The 12,500-nt window shown below is 35.0% G+C and overlaps 1 long non-coding RNA gene across 1 annotated transcript in view; it reads right to left on the reverse strand.

Annotated features, from left to right (window-relative positions):
- Nucleotides 1-12,500, reverse strand: part of LOC128251270 (uncharacterized) — a 22,083-nt gene that overhangs the window by 8,921 nt on the left and 662 nt on the right. Inside the window, exon 1 of the long non-coding RNA XR_008267048.2 lies at nucleotides 11,070-12,500. This exon is cut by the window's right edge and continues 662 nt beyond it. This is a non-coding gene — a long non-coding RNA (uncharacterized LOC128251270). The remainder of the gene's footprint in view (nucleotides 1-11,069) is intronic.

A 12,500-nucleotide genomic window follows, 5' to 3' on the forward strand; every position in this document is an offset into this window, starting at 1 on the left:
GTTAGCAAGTTAGCTAGCTAGCGAGTTATACATACATACATACATACATACATACATACATACATACATTCATACATTCATACATACATGCATACATATATATATATAGATGCACGCATATGCACATAGCGCGCGTGCACACACGTATATCGAAACTTAGAAATTATTATGTCCTATACGTAAATAGGTAAGAGAATAACTTCGCCTTTGTATTTGGTTTGCAAGATTTTTGATGTGATCTCGTGTGTTGAAACAGATTTTGTTGTATCTCGGAAGGACCATTATTCCAATAATAAACACACGAATGGTTCGGTTTCAATTTATTATTTGTCAACTAACTAATCGATTGTTTGAGTAATCATTCGGTTAATCAATCAGTGGTGTTACCGGTGTCCTTTCATCGCCATTCGGTAGCTCTTCAGTGATATGCGCTCTCTGCTCTAGATCAACTTCAAGTTTGTCTCGGAGATAGACACAAATGGTCGATCGATTAACCGAATGACTAATCGATTTGTTAGTTGGTTAAATAACTAATTAATTGACAAATAATAAAGTAAAATAGAACCATGCTGTTATAATATTAAATGTTAGAGGAAACGCGTAAAAATCTAAGTCTAAAGAGGTAAGATCCATTGAAATGTATAAAAATGGGAGATAATTTTATGAGTTGAAGCAAAAATATGAATATATAAGTGTGTTTGCGCGAGCTTTTAAAGATTATTGGGTTATAAAAGCTGTATAAAATTCTGTAATGTATTTAAAAATGTATATGAAAATTATACAAATCTGTATAGAAGAGTAATTGCAGCCAGCATCTAATACAGATGGATGTGAAAACACAAGCTGGATAAGAGAGGTTGGAAATGCAAACTCGTATACTGAAGTAGGAGTAAATAAGAGGGGAAAATTTGAGCAGAAATCAGAGTAAGTCCATCTAAGTGTACTATATACATCTACTTGTGCTTGTTGAGATTAATTTACAATATGAAATATAAAAAAATAAACAATAGTAATAAAACATAAAAATAAATATGTGTGTCTGCATATATATTGTATATGTATGCATACATATACATTTTTTATTTCATTTATCCAGACATGGCTAGTATAAGAGGTAGTGTGGGATATAAATAACTTGTATGTTTTTTTTACTTCATAAAATTTTGTTGGTAAAAGGAGTAAGAGGCTTGAGTTACTTAGGGGTGGTATAATAGGTGTTAAGAAGAAGGGTTCCATTTACAGATATACTTGCATATGTTCCATTATCTCAAAGATATATAAACCAAGTTAATCTTAATTCTTTCAACGTGTATATCTTCTAAAAGTAATCGTTTTAATTGGTTGGGTAGTAATAACGGGATGAGTCGTAACGGCAAAGAGCACACGACGTCTACTCCTTGGTTAAATTATCAACTAGTTTCACTTAACTGATTTATTGAAAAGAGTGTTCTTAATTTATTTGGCAATAGAGATGGTAGGAACAGAGAAAGGACGAATTAATTGTAACACGTCAATGTACCAGGATTCTGACATGCAATTTAGAAGTGTTGTTTGCTGAAACGAATTCTCACACGAGAATAGAAATGTCAAGACAGAATAGATGATTTATAAAAAGAACAAGAAGTACAAATATCAAATGGAAATGGTTCACTTATACTTCTTTCTATTTTTATATTCCATGTCCACATTTAATTTCAGTATATGTAGACATAGGCACTACTGTGTGGTTAAGACGCTAGCTTTGCAAGAAAGTAGTTTCGTGTTCAGTCCTACTGTGTAGCATCTCGGGCTGATATTTTCTACAATAGCCCAAGGTTGACCGATTTGTTGGTGAATTTGGTAGATGGGAACTGTCTAGAAGCCTGTCGTATGTATGTATGTATGTATGTATGTATGTATGTATGTATGTATGTATGTTTATGGATGGATAGATATACGAGTGACTGGACAAACGAAAGAAGGAGGCACTCATCACATTTATCAGGAACGAAACCTTAAGTTGCATAGGACCGAATCAAACTGTTTTTAATGATAATATTGGTTTCAAATTTTGGCACTAGGCCAGCAATTCAGATTTACATTCTTCTAACACGAGCTTCAAGAAGCAAACGAGATCTGACAGTATTATATGCTAAGCGAAGGCTAATACTTCTGTTAAATTTTTTCGATAACGTGTTGAATGTCACTTTAGTATTGTTGCCACATAGCATTCTGAATCTTGCAAATCATTTAAAAACTATTCTTCATTAGAAAAAAAAACAAACTCTACTAATGAATTATTTTGTTTATTAAATAAACTTATATATATTATCTTATCCGGAAGTGAATACGGTCATGCTTATCTTTGAATTCCTCAGTGTTAAATCTGAGGACATTTCTCAATCACTGAATAGTATATCAATTTATCATCGATAACAATCACCAGCATATCAGTATGACAGATAATCGTGAAAAAGTACAAACCTAAATACACAGAGGATAATTGTATTCAGTAGATTAAGATCGGCATGTGGCAGTTTGCATTCTCTGCAAAACTAATGATAGAAGAGAAATTTTGATTACATTCTAATTTCAATCTTAAGTTGTATTGTGATCACGTAGTAGTATACACGAGGGGTGTCAAATGGAGATCTCGATCAACTAACTGCATGATACGTCGGTTAGTTTGATTTACGCAGCCTAATTCAAATACATCTCTAACTGAAATTGTTTCATTACTATGTAAGCTTGAAATTAAATAAACATTACTCTTACTTTTCGTTAGTCGATGAGCCAAGTTAAGAAACTTTCAATGAAATTATAGAACATGTAAAACATATAAGTAAATAATAAATATTAACAAGACACATTGGTCAGGTAAAAAAATCTCTGGAGAATAAATGATTGATGTCTAACATTGGTACAAATCTAGGAATGGGTACAGGTGATTAAATTGACCTGAAAATTGAAACTAGAACATATATAGATGTAAGTAAATATTAATTCCTGAAAAAAGTTTCGGTAAAATGAGGAAATGATTAAATCTGTTACATATTTTATCGATTCTGGGAGTATGAAAGTCAAAATTAATCTCGGCTAGATTTGAGCAACGTCAAAAGATGTAACTAAATATCTTAAGGCATTTAATCCGACATTTGACTGTTTCTTCTGCCCATTCACCCTTCTGTAGGTTAAAATAATGACAAGAGATTTACGAACTTCATTTCTGTGATAAGATTCGTGTTATCTTGCAAAACATCAGACAAGATTTAGTCGAAGATATAAAATAAATCATTCGAGATTTCAAATCGATAATAAGTGTAAATAAAGAGGTAATTATGAGTGAAATAAATACAAGTGGAGTATGATATCACCTCACTTCCACCTTAATCTGCCACAGCTTCAGCTAGTTTTCCTGGTTATTAATCACGAACTTCAGATTAATTTGATCACTAATAATAATACTAATAATACGCAGATTTAAGTTCTAATTCTGAATTAGCCAAATGAGATTGTTCAGTCTATGATCAATAAAGATAAGGTGTTACCTTGAATCCTAGTTGTTGTTTTCTTAATCTTTTGCTGAGATTGTTTGCTTTCAGACCTTTGCCATAAAAATAAATTCGGAATATAATTAAAATACTTCTAAGTTATGTGAACAGGTGAATGATCGTCAAACTTAGATTGAATTTTTTATTGAATTTATTACTTTATCCGATGCCAATTAATTTTGAGGTCAACGAGAGCATACTCCTTTCCTGAGTACATAGAATATTTTCCAATGTAAAAATTTGATATTTTACTGCATATCAAATAAATAAATAAGTAAAATAAATTTTTTTAAAAACTATAAAACGGGAAGTGAACTGAATACCATCTTGAAATTCATTTACAATACGTATTATTATATTTTTGTTGTTCGCTCTGTGTCGAATTTTTTTTCAACACGTATATATACCGAGTTAGAATGGAAATTTTTCAGATTTCGGCAGCTGCAGTAACAACAAGGGCTTGAATAACATACGCATGTATATACAAATAAACTTAACTACACAAATACACACACACACACACACACACACACACACACACACACACACACACACACACACACACACACATCATACACATAATACATACATACATACATACGCACACATGCATACGCACACACACATACCTAAAGTGCTACGCATATAGTACTGAGGTGTAGTGTGCGCTCGTCGGATTTTCGTAATTACGCATCGAACAGAGACCTTAAACTCCTGTTCACCAGTAATATTGATCTTCGTGAAGTCTGTCACGTGGTTCGCATAACCCAGCATGTCCTGAGCGATTTCCATGAGGAGTTGGTTCTGCTATTCCGCCAGCACCTTGGGGACGAATTTCGTCGACACTTTCTGCATGCACAGATCCTCCGTTAAAATTGAATGCACTGACCTTATGCTTATTCCCACTTCGTGTGCAATTTCTTGGATTGTTACATGACGGTCATCCACGACAATACAACGAAGCTTCTGAATCAGCTCTTCGTCTCGGCTTGTAGACGAGCGTGCTTTGGTCTCCACTGTACAACTCCTTGGTCCAAGTTTTGGATGATTTGAGCTTGAATATCACGAAGCTTTTGGAAAAACTTGATGCACAGTCTCTGCTTCATACGTTCGGTGAAAACGAAAATCCGACGAGCGCGCGCACAACGCGTCTGTATTCTAGTCATAATAGCCAGGAACCCGAAAAATACAAACAAGCACACATAATTTCCACATAAACAGTGACGTAGACCGCCTCTACCTAAAACGAAAACAAGGCGGCAGAGGTTTAACATTGATCCAAAATGCCTTTGAAGTGCATCCCTTGACCAAGTTTGCATACATGAGGCTGATAACATCATAAGACAGGCAGCTCCTTGAGCAACACTCTTTATCTGATAACCTAGAATACATTCCCAAAGAAGTCGCACAACTCTATCGCAACATATCATCAGATGAAAGGATGAACCTATATGAACAGAAGACTATGCATGGATATGTTAGTAGAAAGCTCCGTGATGATAGTAACATCCGTCAACAAAGCAGTTTATCATGGACGAATAACCGGATTATTACTTCCCACTTTGAAGAGTATGCGTTGGCAATCCAGGAACAGGAAATATCAAAAAGGATAGAGATGCGGGAAAAGCCGTAAAATGTGACAACCGATGCAGACTTTGTGGAGTTCACACTGAAGATACCACCCATATCATAAGCAGTTGTCCGAAGATGTCATCACGGTATTATCTGTCGATGAAACATGACGTTGTATCTAGGACACTCTATAATGAAGTCCGTCGGAAAGATAATCCCGAAGACAAAGAAATAAAAACCCACAATATGGTAGAAGCCATAGCCACTCATTATAAAAAGGAATACTGGTGGAATGTACCAGTAAAGACCTCAATGAAATGTAAGCACAACAGACCTGATATAATGATTTAGGATAGAGAAGAGAAACTGTGCACAGTTGTGGAAATTAACTACCCAGCAGATGTTAACATAAAACTGAAGATCAGTGAAAAAGAGAACACCTATGCTGAATTATTGAGAAATCTGCAGTTACTCTATCCAGATTACAAGTTCAGGTTTATACCTGTAATTATTGGAGCCCTGGGATATGTAACACACAGCCTAAATACCAATCTTGAGAAATTAGGCTTCTCAAAACCAGAAGAAAGCTAATTCGAAGACTACAGATCCAATCCATCAGTGGAAATGTAAAAATCTGTAAAACTTTCCAGAAGTTTATCATTTAAATATATATGAGCATGTCTAGATATGCAACTATATGCATGAGAATACATACATAAAACATACAAATCTACTCATACATACATACTTGATGATGGCTGTCCACTCGTGACCTTCAGGAACATCGTGCGCTCTAGGACTAACTTATATTTTGCATTTGCGGCTCCGTTGGTGGCTAATGAGCCCTGCTCTTGACAAGCATACTCGACTGCAAACATTGCAGACCAAGCTTTCCCCATTCACTATACGAGTCGTGCGCTTTCGCGCAGCTCGCTTAAGTTCTTCATGCTGGATACGTGCTCTCTTAACCTGCTTCCTCCATATGTGGCGATGACAGGCATTTTTCTCCCAGTCAGTGTCCTGCATATCAATGTGTAGTAACTACAGAGGTATTGCTCAACTATCAGCTGCTGGCAAATATTCTTCTTACCCGTCTGAATGGGTGTCTCGTAAATGATGTCCTATCCGAATCTCAATGTGGCTTCCGATCTGGTAGAGGGACAATGGATATGATTTTCACAGCAAGGCAGATGCAGGAGAAGTGCTATGAGCAGAATATGGATCTTGTCCAGGTATTCATTGATTTAACAAAGGCCTTTGATACTGTAAATAGGGCCTTCCTATGGAAAATACTTGGCAAATAGAGAGAAAACTCTTTGCTGATGCGCACATCAGCAAAAAGTTTTCACGCTGTAGTACATATTCTGTGTATGTGCGATCGATAATGTTTACATTACTAGGACTGGTATTAATTCGCAATTTGATATATATGTATATGAATAGAGGACACAAATTATTTTCCTATGACTGTCGACATTTCTACACCGGCTTTCTTTGTTTAATACGATAACCTTGATGTCATTGCAGTATCTAACTGTCTGTCTGTTTGTCTGTCTGTCTATCCAAAGCATGCAATCTACTTCTCACAATGTAGCAATGCCATAATACATAACAATGTAACAAATGACTGATACAGACACACACAAATATACACATACATGTGTGTATGTGTGTGCGTGTATGCATGTATTTATATGTATATATAAATGTATACATATATGTTTGTTTGTATACATATACGTACAAGCATATATATATATATATATATATATATATATATATATATATATAACGGACGGCCTATAACAAATGAGTTAGCATAGGAAACACGAGATCGTGTTTAGTTCGTGCAGCAAGCTGTTTACAGCAACCGAATTAGTTGTCTAAGATCAGTTGTTGAAAGTATATTTGTATTGTTGCTTTTTGTTTTTTAAGATTACGTTTGATACACCCACTTGATGCATTACCTTCGCATGTCGTCCAACAATGTATTTAGCTCCAATTCTTTCCAGTGCCAACCCCTACTCGATCTACTACTACTACTACTACCTGTTTTTCATGTTCGATGTAAAATCTCTATCGTTTTGTATATCTTTATAATTATTCATCTTCAGCATCCCTGTGATAATGGAATATATTGTTGCTAATAAAGCTGCAAAATCGCAGAATCGTTAGTGCATCGAAAGGATCAGTAGCTTTTTTCCCCATAACATAAGCTTTTTTCCCCATAACATAAGGTGCCAGTCAAGTACTGGACCCGATGCCATCGACTTCTTTCTCCCCTTAAAACTGCTAGCTTTGTGCCAAAAATTTGACATAAGTATTATTAATGGTAGTGGCTGAAGCAGGAAGAGCAGGAAATTGAGGAATAGAAAAGTGGAAGGAGACATTATGCGCGTTCCTAACTGCGCCAGAGCAGACTCTGCCAAAAGATACTCAAGGATGTATGCACACGCGCATCGATATTTTATAAACTTAAAGCTTATAAGTGATCACCGATTAATGACTAAAGAAAATAGGGGCATAAATGGTAACTTGGTAACAGACTTGTCGCGAAAACAAAGAGCTGTGGGTTCGAGTCCCATGCGTACGAAAATTCTACTTTTTTCCGTCGAGGGCTTATGAGCATTGCTGAATCCTGATGTTAGGTTGAACAAGCTTTGCCCCGTGTAGGACGACTTGACTATACGCTGAATCCATCGGGAAGGTCACCCTGTCACCTTCCCCTGTCTGGTGGCCATATGGAAAGGAATTGTATTCTTAAAAATAAAAAGTTTTTTTTCAATCGCAATGCCCTCCTTGATTCCTCTAAGTTTCACTTGAATAGGAAAGCCAGAAAAAAAGGGAGAGATTATTAACTTCAGTAAGTTTGCTGAAACACAGGTGAGATTGATGATTGTGGTAAGGATGACAACATTCAGCTGGAAAACACTCCCGGAAAATGGTACTTATTAAATTATGGATCTGTATAATGCTTTGATTGGTCTAAGGCTTGTGTCACTATATTGGAACGTATCATTTCATACCTTTTGTATATTCCCTGACCCATTATTTTTTTCCATTATCGAATTTGTGTAAAAGAACTATTTTCATAACATCTTGTAATGTCCTTCAATTACTCTGTGGCAAATAATATTATTACTATTATATATATATATATATATATATATTTATATATTATTACCAACAGCAACATTATATCACAGATACTCCATGTTCCTAAATGGCTTTTCTTGAATTCCCTTTTTTGTATTGATCTTATATATTATTCAGGTTTATTTGCTCTTACTGAATGAAACTGCTTCTTCCAACCAGCTCTACCCAACTCTACTCTCCGAATACAGAAAATTTTTATAGTAAGTGGCATTACACATAAAGTCCTTCTCTTTGATTGCCTTAATTTGCACGCAGCAGAATAGCACCTTGTACCATGAGGTTTTATTGCTTCTTCGCGCTTTTGATAGCCCAACACATAGCGACATAAGAAAAATATATACCAATGCATAGAAGCACACATGTAGACATATATACACACATAAAAATATATACATATAACAATGCATGTACATACGCACATACACACACTGTCTTTCTCTCACACAAATACATTCATATATATAAGTGGGTATATATGTGTGTATGCATGTATGTGTACGCTTGTATTCTCAGTATGTGCCATTACACAATAGTCCGGAAATAACACAGAAAGCAAGAGTGCAATAAAATTATTAAAGTAAATACGTACACACAAATGCACATGCGCTCACGTACACAATCACACAACTCACACATATATTTATTTATACACAAATATGGACACACACACATATATAAATCTATACACACGCATAAAATATACATTTATATATAATACATACCTATATACACACATTTGTATGCACATGTATGTGAAATATAATGCATAATATATATACGTATAGATACACACATACGGGCATGTATATGTTATGTATATGTAATATATTACGTGTGTGCGCATATAATACAATATATATCTATGTGTGTTATATAACAACACAATCAATCAATCAATCTATCTATTTATCTATCTCACTGCGTATATATGTGTGTGTGTGTGCGCGAATATCATAGTACATTGATTCTTATAAGGATAGCTATAGTTCTTTAAGGCCGTTCAATTTTTCTCGACCGATCAATGTACTGATTGAGTATACCGACCAATGAATGAACCTATAATGATTATCGGAAACAGTTGTAAGTCGAATTTACAGCAATAAAAGAATATTTATATATGGCCTTGCGCACGCACACACGCACACGCGCACACGCACACGCACACGCACACACACACACACACACACACTTATATATAGATATATATTAGAAAAAATAATAAGGTACTCAGAGATCTGGATGGTTGTACATTTATGATTTATAAAAAGATGTGACATATTAATAAAAATCTGTAAATGTACAACCATCCAGATCTCGAAAGTAACTTCAAATATCGTTAAAAGCGAAAATAAATAAGTTACTTTCGAGTTGCGCTTTTTGTCATTAAGTTGGCCTTGGTGATGGATTACTTCAGCAATATTTACCTTAGTGGTGGATTGTGTCAATCGTATACAAAAGTAAAGAACTCTTCTATCTATCTAATAATGATAATAATAATAATGATAATAATAATAATATTGAAAAATACCTTAGGAATGAGAACCCAGGTTCGAAATTTCCCCAAGACACCTGATGAAAGCTGGAGGGTATATCAACCGAAACGTTGTGTTAACAACAAACAAAATGAGGACAAATATCCGTCAAATGTAAATAATGTAGAAGTAAACAATTATCGTAGGGTGCTAAAGAAAAAATTTACTCACAAAGGTGAATACCGAGAGTCCCAGCTATAGTTCTGAATGGGGCAAGTCTAAGTCCAGCGGTCTCTTCAATTGGTCAGTTACAATTTGAACCGAGGTCACAAGTTAAAACCGTTACAAAGGATTTGTTTATAAAATAAACAAAGAAAGAAAAAGGGAAAAATTACGGGGTATAAATCAACGAACAAATACTAATTGAATTTAATCATTAAAATTATAAACAAATGTATATTAACTCCAAGTGGGTGCAAAAAAATACAGGTAGATATAGAGTACAATAAAGTAAAGTAAAAATATAAAGCATAATAAAAATGACATGAAAAAGATGAAAAAAGCAGATATGGGGAAAATATTGTTCACATCTATGTAGGGCTAATAATGTACAATAATATGGAGAAGAGCAGTGAGTGGTGGAAAGAACAATGAGTTAGTAGCGAAGATGAGTCCAAATTCCAGCAAGTGCCGACAAAAACATCCATGTTATAAAAGGTGTTAGAGGGTAAAGAAAGCTTGCAAAGTGGGAAAAGCTAAAGTTGAAATTTAAATAACATTTGGGATATGAAGTGGTTATAGGGGTAAAAGACCATATGGTAGAAAACCTAAGGCCTTCTTAGTGGTGTAGAATTATGTCTGTTGAGGTTACTCAAATAGAAACAAAAATAGAACCGACGGCGATATTAGTAGAAATGATAATAATAAACACTACCCCAGCCTTAGTACAGAATACTCTCAGAACTAAAATAACTACTTTAGCCTCAATAGACCTAATACTACTCCACTAAGAAGCAACTCCCCCTCCCCAGAATAACCTATGTAACTGTAAGAACAGGAATAATTGTGCCTTCGGTAACACCTGTAGAATTGAGGACGTTATTTATCAATACACAGTCATAACACAGTCTAGCAAATTGAGTTATATTGGAGCAACTTAAAATGAAATAAAACGAATACTAGCCACGCACCAACATTCTTTTAGAAACAGAAATTCAATCAATTCGACTGGTTTAAGTAGATACATTTGGGAGCTCAAAGATAGTAACACTAGATTCACATTAAATTGGGAGATCCTTGCTACTGCACTTTCGTATAATGAAAAAATAGAAAATGTTACCTTTGCATAAATGAAATTTTTTATATTCTAACAGCACGTAATCCGTTAGTGAACTTGAGTGTTGAGTGGAGTGTAGCTTGCCTGCACAAAGGCAGGTATACTTTCGATAAATATAAATAACACTAGAAATGCTTATACTTCCCCATAATAGTACTTATAACTCCACAGCATACAATTAGTCGCCCCTGATAGTTTAATGCAGGTTATACATCTTACCCCTTCTATAGTTCATCCTATTTAGGAATAATCGAGTCTCCTGTAGGTAGTCAAATAACTAACCTCAACTCTTTCCCTTTTTCTAAGTCTTAAATGTTACCCCCTCTCCACCCACATCTATTATCTATTTCTTACAATTTAATAATACTTACATTACCCCATAATAGTACATATAACACCACAGCATACGAATATTAGCCCCTAATAGTTTAATGCAGGTTATACATCTTACTCCTTTTATAGTTCGTCTTGTTAGGAATAACTGAGACTCTTGTAGGTAAAGTAAACATCCCCTCCTCTTACACTTTTCCTTAGTTTTTAATGTAGTCCCCAACTATATCTAGTACCTATTTCTTACACCAACTAACATTTCCTCCATTGTATCATCACTTAACCCCTTGCATTATGCCTTCATCTTCACTCTTTTCTATATTTAAAACTTTCCATCTAGTGTTAAACAGTGAGCTCTTTTCACTAAACTTTTTGAACAATATGAAGTTACTATATTTTTCATGCTCTGCTGTCGCTAGTTTTCTTAACACTAGAAGCATTTTCATTTCGTCCGTCCAATCCTGACATTCTATTTCAAAAGATTTTGAAATATTCGACGGTAAGCCTCGAAGGTTACTTCTTCGGGGTTATATTTGAATTCGCTTATGGAATTTGCTACATAGTCAGGTGAAAATGTATTCTCCAGACTGGTTATCAACTTCATTTGCTGTTGCAATTCTTGTTGTTGTTTTCATTGTTCCTTGAGTTGTTGCTGTTTTTGCAACTCAACTATCCCAGCTAACAAGTCTTCCATATTTCAAGATTTTTGTCTCTTTTTTGTCGAGGTGTTTAATTTTCCACGTGAATTAGTTTAAACTCTCCGTGTGAATGTTTTCTTTTTCACTCCGCGTAAATTTGCTCTTCCTCGTCGCCACTGTTGTAAAGCGGTCTTTTGCCTCGGTTGTATCTGTCTTTTGACTAAGGTTGTCGCTCTGGCAGATATTGTTATATTCCGAAGTCGTCGATAAAATGGTTCTATCCAGCACTGTTCGACTGGGGATCGTACAGTGTTATTATTCTCAAAAGGTTGGATGGATATAACGTCCACTCAGTATCACAATATAATTTCTATATCAGCACAGATTCAACAGTCAAACGTACTTCCGACATTCTGACCTACTCGACCTCTCTGTCGACTGGCTAACTAGTCTATTTATAATGGGT

This window comes from Octopus bimaculoides, chromosome 2 (assembly GCF_046866305.1).
Source record: "Octopus bimaculoides isolate indiv1 chromosome 2, ASM4686630v1, whole genome shotgun sequence".
Classification (NCBI taxonomy): Eukaryota; Metazoa; Mollusca; class Cephalopoda; order Octopoda; family Octopodidae; genus Octopus; species Octopus bimaculoides.